Below are 11,413 nucleotides of genomic sequence, written 5' to 3' on the forward strand. Positions count from 1 at the left end.
AAGCCATCAAGATAAAACAACGCATAGCAATAAAAAGTCAACATACAACTTACCTAGCATCAGTGGCGGATGTTTTAAGGAGCAGGGAGGGCCATGGCCCCCCCTCCCAAATTTTTTTAATTTTTTATATTATATGTAATTTAGAAAATTTTAATATTTTAAAAAAATTTAAATTATATGTAGTTTATATTAAAAAAATATGATTTTTAAGTTAGGTATTTTTTTAATTTTTTATAAAGTATAACATTTAATAATAATAAATGATAAAACATAAAATCAAATATAATAAAAATTAAAAATATTTATTAAGATACTTCTTTTTTTATTATCTTTTTGAGTTTTTTTACATATTAGATTTATCTCTTATTCTCACATGTTTTTTTTTTTCGCTTTTAAAAAAGAAGTTGGATACAAACTTATTATTTTTTTCTTTTAATTTCATTTTTTCTCTTTTACTATTGAAGAAAAAAAAGAAATTCTCATGTCTTATTTCATCCTGAAATATTTGTTTAATAGTTAGCATTATCTTTTATCTCATGAGTCTTATATTTATTTTTTATGAATATAGAAGTAAAAGTAATGTATGATGTGTTTTTTCATAACCGATTTTGACTTATGACTTTATTATCATAGATTTTTTTAAGAATTCTCATTTTTTATTAGATTGTAATAAATTATTTTTTGATTTTAATCATTTTTAAGAACTCTCAATCTTTTATTAGGTTGTGATAAATATTAATAAAGAATAAGATAATAGATTCATTATTTTAAAGTGATAAAAGGAAAGCTACATGTGAAGATGAAAACAAGACTAATTCAATTTTTTACATATTCTGAAACATAATACTAATAATCATATTATTCAATTAGAAGATCCTTTTCTTAAAGTTCAACGAGTTACATGAGAAATTTCCTATTAATTATTTAGAAAGGTTTTCATATTTATATTAAAAGAAATAGCTAAAATTTTTAGTTTTTATTTAATTATTGATGAGTTTAAAAATCTGAAAAAATAATACTTTAGATATGTGTGATTTGTTTTGTAGTTACAGTTATATTAAATTATGTATTAATTTTTATTGTATAGTGATAATAATTAAAAATATAAACTGAGTACATTTTTTGGCTCCCCTAATATTATTGGGCAAGATCTGCCACTGCCTAGCATGATTACATAATATATTCATAACTTTCACCAAAATAACAACTCATCAAATGTTCCAAAACCACAACATGTAATAATCAACATATTACCACCAAGTAATGTCAAACGATATGAAATTCTCATAACCAATCACTCTACCTTTTTTGCGCAACAGTCCCATTTGTTGTACCAGTGCCATTAACTCCATTATCTAAAGTGGTCACAAACTTTTGATGGTTTCCTGCGCCAGGTTCATTCCCATAATCTTTTCAGTCATTATTTATTGGGATTAGTTCCTTATCCTTCAAAGTAGAATCCTCATGATCATTTATTACAATCTTAGTATCCAATGTTCCATTCAATGTGTCACTTTTCGATTCAAAACTATAGAAGGAAACCAAAACTACAGGAATTACTATTGAAAAAAAATAGAAAATGTATTTTGATCCTAGAAAAACCTTAAGCATGAACATAATATAGTTAGACTATACGCTTTTCCTTCAGTTCCTTCAAGATGCAAATGGTCCCACTCAGAATTTCCATTACTCTCTATCTTAACTATCAGGCTAAGATCCTTGTTCAACTTTTTATAGGGGCCTCCATTGGTCTTCTTATCAAATTGAATTCTTTACCTTTTTCTTACCTAGATATGATGGCTTTTATGTGGTACTAATGCATATATCATGAGTTATGAAAAAGACTTTACAAAACATATTAGGTTGGTAAATTAAGCAAGCACTTGTGCAAGTGAACATGAACTAAGTTGAGGGAATAGGGTGAAAATTAACTTTGTATCTTGGCACGATACATGGTATGACAATGTCAATTTTTCAACCCCTTTCCCACTTCTAATCATTTCTCTCTACAACCAACCATGTCTTATGGTAAAGGATGCTAGGTATTGTGTAAAAAATTAAAATAGATAAATACACAACCTACCTAATTTGTTTGGATGATATGATGGAAAGGATGCGCATGTTAGCCAGATGTCTCTCTAAGGTTCAAAAAGACACCCTTTTAAAGATCATATCACTTTCGGCTAAAATATGAAAGACATTCTTATTCACTCAGGAACACTTATAAATTTCATCTACATATGTATAGCTTAGAAAAAAAATGCAAATGATAAGATAGTAGACAAAAAACGCCAATGAGAATTAAGACAATTGATCACCCTTATTACCTTTCTGGATCCTATATGAATTATCAAAACACGTCCATTTTGGTGAAAATGAAGTCAAAGCTATTGCTTTACAAGGCTTTTGGTGGCTATAGTTGTGTATAATATCATGTAAATCTTGTTTTCTGATGAATAGCTTCATAGTATAATTTTCATCAAGTAAATCATTAAATATTATTGTTTTTTAAATTACTTTACATTAAATAATGAACTCTAGACTAATAGTTTGATTGTCTTTCAATTGTTTATGACATAAATGAAGTTGTGCATGATATCTTTAGGCATGAGGGAATTGTTGACGAGTATATTAAAGATTGACAGGTTTATTTTATTGAACTTTTGTTCTTTTAGTTCATTGTTTAATTATTATCCCTAATACAATAACACCAAAGGTAAATAACAGGTTGGTTGAGTACTCCTCAATTAAAATTGTAAGACTCTGGAAGATAAAGAAGACAAGGAATAATACTAACTTAAATTATTATTATAATTTTTTTTTGGCTTGGCGTGATATTTATAATTTTTCTTTTAAATACGACACACTTATTATTATTATTTTTGTTATTATTATTATTATTATTATTATTATTATTATCATTCTTCTTCTTCTTATTATTATTATTATTTTATTTTACTATTATTATTATTTATTATTATTATTATTATATTATTATTATTACTATTATTATTATTATTATTACTATAATTGTTATTCTTCTTCTTCTTCTTATTATTTTTATTTTATTTTACCAATATTATTATTATGATTTTTATTATGCTTTTATTTTATTTTATTATTATTATGATTTATTATTATTATTATTATTATTATTTTATTATTATTATTATTATTATTTTTGTTATTATTATTATTTTTTATTATTATTTTTTATTATTATTATTTTTAATATCATTATTATTATTACTTATTATTATATTATTATTATTATTTTATTATTACTATTACTATTATTAATATTATATTTTTTTACTATTATTTTTATTATTTTTGTTTTATTAATACTATTATTTTTATTATTTTTATTTTTATTTTTATTACTATTATTTATTATTATTATTATTATTATTATTATTATGATTTTTATTTTATTTTATTATTATTACTATTTTGTTTTATTTTACTATTCTTTTATTATTATTGTTGTTAGTATCATTTTTATTTTATTTATGATTTTATTATTATTGCTTTATTTTATCATTATTAATATTTTATTATTATTGTTTTATCTTATTAGTATTATTGCTTTATTATTATTGTTTTATTTTATTTTATTTTATTGTTATTTTCATTATTTTTATTGTTTCATTTATTATTATTATTGTTGTTATTATTATTATTATTATTACTATTTTATTGTTCGTACGATATTTTGGGGCAATGATTATATGTTCTTCCTGGTTTTTTATATTGATTGGTTGTTCATGATTGTGTCTTGGGTATAACACTTTGTTTTGATGGTTTTACGTTAATTTATTGTGATTCTCCAGGATGTATGAAAGCAAGGATATGGTGTTCATGTGTTGAGATACACGTATCAGAGAGACATTGATGTGTTTGGTGGATATTGATCAAGAATGTGGATATTTATGTGGTTGTGTTTTATGTATGATCATGTCATATACTTGAGTTCAACTTAATGATATGAAAGTGTATTGACTTGCCATTTATGCATGTTTTGTGTGAATTGAGTTTCTTATGTAAATAGGTTCATTGAAACCTATTCTAGAGTGCCAAAAACTAGTAAATTACCAATTATTGGTGTGGCACCTAGCATAACGGTGTAAACCGCCAGGCGATATAGGCCACAAAAAGAAGTTTTTGTCAAGCAATTACACGAGTTTTAGACCTGGAGCAGATTCTAGTGGGCTGGTACTTGGTGGCGCGACAAGTTTGGCCAGGTGGCCTACGTCATTTTCACCAAGCGACATTGAGGTCGCGTTAGGTGACGCTGAGGTCGCGCTAGGCGACGCTAAGGTCGCGCTAGGCGACGCTGAGGTCGCGCCAGGTAACACAAAGCATGTTGGTGGATTCGTTTAGGGATTGCTACAAGACTTTGGATTATGGTCTTTGAGGAGATGACTTACGGGGAGCCTAGTTATGAGTGTAGCTTGTATTGAGGTAACACGTGACCGCTCGAGGTTGTAGCCTGGTGGTTGTGGAAGTCTAGTGTGAGTGTGCAAGATCGTGACTCGTACCGATGGGTCCCGAAAGATTGTCCTCTTCGGTGTTAGCCGGCGTGTTTGGTATTCTTGGGATGAATACGAACTATGGTTCGTATTGGGGAACTCCACTTGGTGTTGCGGATTGTAGTCCGTAACAAGATCATTCCCACATGTGGACTACGGGTGGTGGCCTATAGTCGGAGGGGCGAGTAGACACTCGTGGCAACAAGTATCAACTAAAGGAATCATCAGAGGGTGTAGAATTTGGATGCTCACAGTAACGACAGTGGGGGACCTAGTGACCAAAGATGGTAGTTATAGAGAGGGTCATCAGTTTAAGTTAGTAAATCGGGGTTTTTGGGGTTGCTATCTTTTATATTGTCGTTGTTTCTTTTATTTTGAGCTCACTCTATATGTTTATGTTTCACGATGATCGTGTAACTTGTTACACGAGAACAAATGATGTTTCAGGTGGAGTTGGTGACTCTTAGGGTCGAAAAGGGGCGAGCATGGGGACTCTTTTATGTATTTCACTATTTTGTAAATTGTGTTTATAGACCGATGTTGGATTTTGTAAACATTGAGTTAATTTATGGATTTTGGATTTTAACGCTTTTCATAAAGTTTGAAATTTTCCCACTTTTTAGGAAAGAATTGTTGTTATTAAATGAAATTTATTTTAGCATCATTTTATTTTTAGTTAAATTACTAATATTCGACTGAGATGTTACAAAAATCAGTAAGGTTTTTATGCTTTTAAAAATGTGATTATTATTATTATATTTTGTATGCCAGGAACTAAAATGGTTCTTGGTGAATGAAGTTGGGATAATAGAAAAATAGAAGTACATTGCTTTTTTATCCATTTAATAGAGGAACTTGTTTTGTCTTCAAATTTAATAAAGGTTGTTATATTGTTTTTTAGGAGATAAGACACTTGTGCTTTTATCTCATGGAGTTGAAGAAGGCTTTAGCAGAATAAATGCGTAAAAGTGTTCTTGCTAACTAGTCAGCCTTCATACGGTTATCACACACCCAAAAATGTGTTAATTAGTTACATATATTTTGGGTTATACTTTCAAATTCTTATGCATCATAGTTGAACTTGTGAAGGGATTTAAGCATTACTTTTCATGAATTTTTCATTATGGTGAGACATTTTTAAGTTCCTTCCTTTCAAAAGTTCCTTTGTTTACAAATTACATAGTTTATTAAAATGTTAAAATGGTTGTATGAAATTTTGCAACGGGTGTTTTTTCCAACATATTTCTGCCCATTTAAATTTTTGTACATGGATAAGAGTAAGTAAAAAGTTCATTTGACTTTCTATTCTTGTACTAAATAAATGCTTTTTTGTTTTGTCCCTAGAAAATGAGATGTGGAAGTTAATTGAGTGAAGAAAGAAGTGGAAAATGAAAACGAATTTTGTTGGATTGGTGAGTATAAAATTGTAGCATGATTCCATGTGGACAAAATATTTCATTCTTTGGTTAGTTTTGAAAGATAAAATTTCTAATATTTCTGCTGTGTTTTCTTTTTGGTATAAGTATTGTAACTTCAACTTTTAGGTAAGGGTCCAACCAATTCATTATACTATCGATGCCAATGAACAATTTTTTTTCGTGTTTAAAAAAGTCCATGAGATGGCCTTGGCCCATATGGCTTTGTGAGCTTTTCTAATGGGGGCTTTTTGGCCTTGTGGGCTTTTTTAGCGCCAGCCCACGTGGGTCAGGGTCAAGCCTTGTGGGCTGGGCCAAATTGACAGCTATAACTATGTGTAACGAATTTTATCTCCATAATGAATGGAAAAAAATCAATATGCCTAGTATGCAATAATTTATGCAATATATCTATAAAAGTTGAGATTATAAGATATGTTAATGTGATCAAAGCACTATGAAGGTTGTACAAGTAACTATAGTGTTTATGAAATGGATAGAAAATGTTTGATTATGCTTAATTGATAAACATGTTTATATAATTGGACAATAAGAGTGATTTTGGTTATTGTAGGATATAATTGTTACTCTGTGTTTGATTGATTGAATTTTTCCTATATATAGTATTATGATTGGATTGAGTTGTGTTTGTTGATCTATGATTGTTTGAAAAATTAGTGTGATGATATTTATTGGATTAGTTATTTTTGAGTACAAATGCTAATCTAGGGTGTGTCAAAGTATATTGACAGAGATTTGTTATGTAAGACTATTCTGACTCTACTGGTGTTCAACTCATATAGAGGAAGATAACTAGGTGGTGATAGTCAAAGAAGGCTTCACTTGACAAACAATATGATATGAAAGAGGATCATACTTAAGGAGTTAGTGAAGTTAACCCTGACATGAATTGAGGAATCATATATGTTTATTCATGATATAGTTTTGAAAGAAGAAAGGTGTGGTAAGTATGAGAAGTGTAGAGTCTCACGAGGCTATTGAATAACTAGTCTTCTGAAAGCAGAGTCTAGATTCTTTGTGTTACTTTAAGTTGGTTTGTATAATGAACTAAATCATTTTGGTTGAGTTTGAATGAGATGATTGGATAAAGTTGTAAGACCCGATAAATTTAAATAATTAATTAAATAATTATTTAATAAAGGCGGGTAGTAGGAGCCTTTATTTAATGTGGATGCTATGACGTGGAAAAGTACTAGCTCAAGTGGTTGAAAGTACTTGATTGTGTGAAAGGACTTAGGTTTAAGTCCTATGTATGCCAATTGTATGTTATTTTAAATTATGCATTATTTTAATGATATGTTTGAATGTGGTTAGTGATAATGTAATCCTAAAATTTTAGGAATTATCACGAAACATGATTGGTTGAATTGGTTGTGCACTTGCTTTGTGATTGAATGGTTGTGGGTTGAGGAAAGGAATTATCATGAAACATGATTGATTGAATGATTGAATTACTCTCTTTTTGCCACATTTTCGTTTGGTATGGATATGAAAGGGTTTAGGAACCCTAGTAGCCAAGAGAGGCAGCTTGGGGGGCTGGAAATCATTTTGTTAATGACTATTGAATACCCATTAAGCTAAATTATAATTAAATTTCGTTTTAATGGGTTAAATGGGTAATTTAGAGAGCATTAACATTGAGAGAGATAGAGAGAAATTGGAGAGAGTGAGGCCTGGAATTTTCATGTGAACCATTGGGCAAAAGAGTTTTAGGGAATTTGAACTGGTGGAAGAGAAGAATTGGAGTGAAGCCATTGTTGGGGGTGCAAGCAGAGGTTAAGAGTGGTTTTGGGTAGAGACACACATCAAATTCGAATTTGGAGCAAGAAATCCAGGTAAGGGGAGGTGTCTTTCGTGTTTTTTTTTCATGCTCGAATAACTGTGTGTTGCCATGTATTATTGTATGATTTTTCCACTCCTTTCCGCGTTGTTTTCGTGGGTTTTTGGGTTTTTTCCCAGAAACCGCTTGGCGGCTCAACCCCTACCGCCAGGCGATGCATCCTATTCTTGACTGTGTTCTTGGTTTTGAGATGAACCGCCTAGCGGCGATGAATATCCACCAGGTGGTGCGACACTATTCATGGTTCTTTTGTTGTGTTATTTGGTGCAGGAGTCCTGACGACTTCTGAATATGTTTTTGTGACTAATATTGTATGTTGGACATTATAAAGCTTATATAATTGCGGTTTAATGGTACTAGGAGGGAGTCTCATAAGATTAATCATGGGCAGAAATTGGATCCTTGGAAGGAAAAACGAATGAATTAAATCGTCCTAACACAATGTTTATATGATACAGGGAATAATAATGTAGTGTGTCGTCTGATGAATTGTATGTAAATTGGTGTGATTGGTGTAATGTGATTGTTTGTCAAATCAAGGAAGTAGGATTCCCTAACAGGTGCAAAAACCAGGTTTGTGTCCAGGTACTGATGCACCGCTTGGGGGCACCCTACTTGCCGTCAGGTGACAACTGGTTCAGAGGCATAATTGTGTCATTACATGGTTAGGTGCGTGAAAAGTTATTAGAGTGAATTGGACTAGAGATCGTGTTTGGCGATGATCGTGTGATTCATTACACGGGAGCAGATGATGATACAGGTGATGTTGTGGATGCACAGACGACGGAGTGAGGGCTAGCTTGGGAACTAGAGGTAGGGATTTTATTATGTTTTTCATTGTTTTTGTCGGATTTTGGAACTTGTATTGACATTACTATTCAGCTTTATATAAATTATGGCGCACTAAACTATGTTTTAATTTTTCCCGCATTTGGGAATAATAATATTGCGACATTTGAATTTCATTTCTATAATTATTTATTTAATTAAGTAATATTCCTGAGGGATGTTACAAAAGACATGCAGGTTCAAGTTGATATTGGATTTTGAAGAATAAGAATTATGTAAATTTGTATGTTGGCCTTGGTATATAATATATATTGAGTGAGTGATTGAGAATCAAAATATGGAGAAATTATATAATTTAATTATAGAACTTCTTCTTTATCTCAAATATTAGTTAATAATATTGTTATGTTATTATTTGATATATATTAGTTTGTTTTCATTCTAAATGCATTATCTTACCCTTGATTTTCTTCTTTGTGTTTGTTTAATTTCCTTTCTGCAATGATCATATATTGATACATGAGCAGTGGAAGGAATAGATGGTAGTATTAACACAAGAGCTAGAAATGATCAATGAAGGCTTAGAGTAGTGGTAGATTAAATAATGAAGTTTATTATCTTTTTGTGAAACTTTATTAACCATATCCTTATCCTTTGAAGTATTTTAATTCTTTTGAGAATATATTTTGAAATACAGTATATATATATATATATATATATATATATATATATATATATATATATATATATATATGTATATATATATATATGTACATTATATATATATATGTATATATGTACATTATATATATATGTATATATGTATATATACATATACATATATATGTATATGTATATATACATATGTATGTATGTATATATACATATACATATATATGTATATGTATATATACATACATACATATGTATATATGTATATATATATATATATATACATATATATATATATATATAGATAGTATTAAGATTGGATGATATTAAATAACAATCTATGGTTTTGAGGAGAAATTTTGGGATGTTATATTTTGGTATCAGAGTAGTTTGAACCTTGGACGAACTATGGAAGGTGTGGTGTTATATTTTTGTTGAGTAGGTTGTGTGCTCATCTCAGTGATAGTTGTATTAAAGATTATAGTAGTTCAATATATGTGTAAAGTACATACAATTATGCATTTATAGATAGAAAAATATAAAGAGATGAACATAAGCTCATTACATAAAAAATATCCCAAGGTTATTTATAATAAGTATTGATGGTTATTTAAGTTTAACCAACCAAACCATAAATAACATTCTAATTCATTTATGATGACATACAAATGTAGCTTCTACGCCACATCAACCCTATGATAAAATTCAAATATACAGGTGGGAAATTTCAAAAATGAAAATTCAAATTCTAGATCTAGATCAATGGTTAATATTATATGCATATTCCCCATTCTTGAGTCATACTTCCCACACTCGTCATGCTTGGTCTCCCTTTATCTTGGATGAAAATGAGAAGGCATTACAAATGCCTTTGTCATACTTTCCTTGCCTCTTTGTAGCACTTGTTTTCTTTACCTCGTCTTTACAATCCTTTATATCTATTCATAGTCCAACTTTAGCTTTGTGTTACATATTCTTTGGAAAATGAATGGGCTTCCAATGGGCTTGAATAACTTTAAATTGTTCCTTGTTTCATAGTCTTCAAATTTTCATACCCCCTAGTATTATTAAGCTTAATAGGCTCAACACAAAAGTTACCATTTGCACTTATTTTATAAATAAATAAATAAATAAATATATATATATATATATATATATATATATATATATATATTTATATATTCTCATGAAAAAATTACCATCAAAGTAAATTATATTCTACAAACAAGAATTTTATTTAGTTAAAGATAATAAAGCTCATTCCCATCCAATTTCCTTACATGCTAAGTTTCATAAAGAATCTAAAATAAGGGTGTGCCGTTGAGGACATGTTTATCATGCTTGACTTAATGTTTTCCTTACTATAATTTATGCATTTTTTATATCTTGAAGTGAAGAATCATCATCACCTTGGACCTTGATTGAATGTGTTTAATTGAGGCCCAACAACAAGTCCTAAACTACAATTACAATTTTAAAAGAAAATATGATCAAAGAAAACAAATTATGTGAATTATTAAATCCATAAAATAAGAAAAATATACCTTTTTAGTAATGATAATTAAAGTCATGCTTCTTGTAATCCTTTTAAAGTTTTCTTGATTCTTTTCTTCTTCATTATGCATGTACTCATCATCCTTACCCTTTGTCCCTCTTTAATGACATATTTTGTGCACACACTTAAAACTTTTAATATGATTTACTTTCAATTTTTAAACCTTTTTTTAGTAGAAATAAATTGGATTCAATGTACATAATTGCTTTAATTTTGCATATTTTGGTAATCTAATCTTTTCTTACTATTTTTTCCACAACTTTTTATAGATATTATTTTTGGTTGATTCAAGTTGCATTGGATTCGAAATTCCAAGAACTTTGAAATTGACATATGGTTTGCTAGATTTGGAGTCTTACTTTATTTTTTATGATTTTTTAAGTTGAGAAAAAATTTCTTAATTTTTATAGATAAAACCATACAAATTTGATTTCCCTTGTATTAGTTTGAACTTTTGTAGTTGGACTTACAAACTTAATTAAGCCCGTGTCTATAACTATATGGAGACCATATAAATAGCCTAAATGTGTTGTAATAACAAAGGCAAAAATCATTTGTTTAGTTTTTCAGTGTCATGAATTGTTTCTTT

The sequence above is a fragment of the Vigna unguiculata genome, chromosome 1 (genome assembly GCF_004118075.2).
Source record: "Vigna unguiculata cultivar IT97K-499-35 chromosome 1, ASM411807v1, whole genome shotgun sequence".
In the NCBI taxonomy this organism is placed as follows: domain Eukaryota; kingdom Viridiplantae; phylum Streptophyta; class Magnoliopsida; order Fabales; family Fabaceae; genus Vigna; species Vigna unguiculata.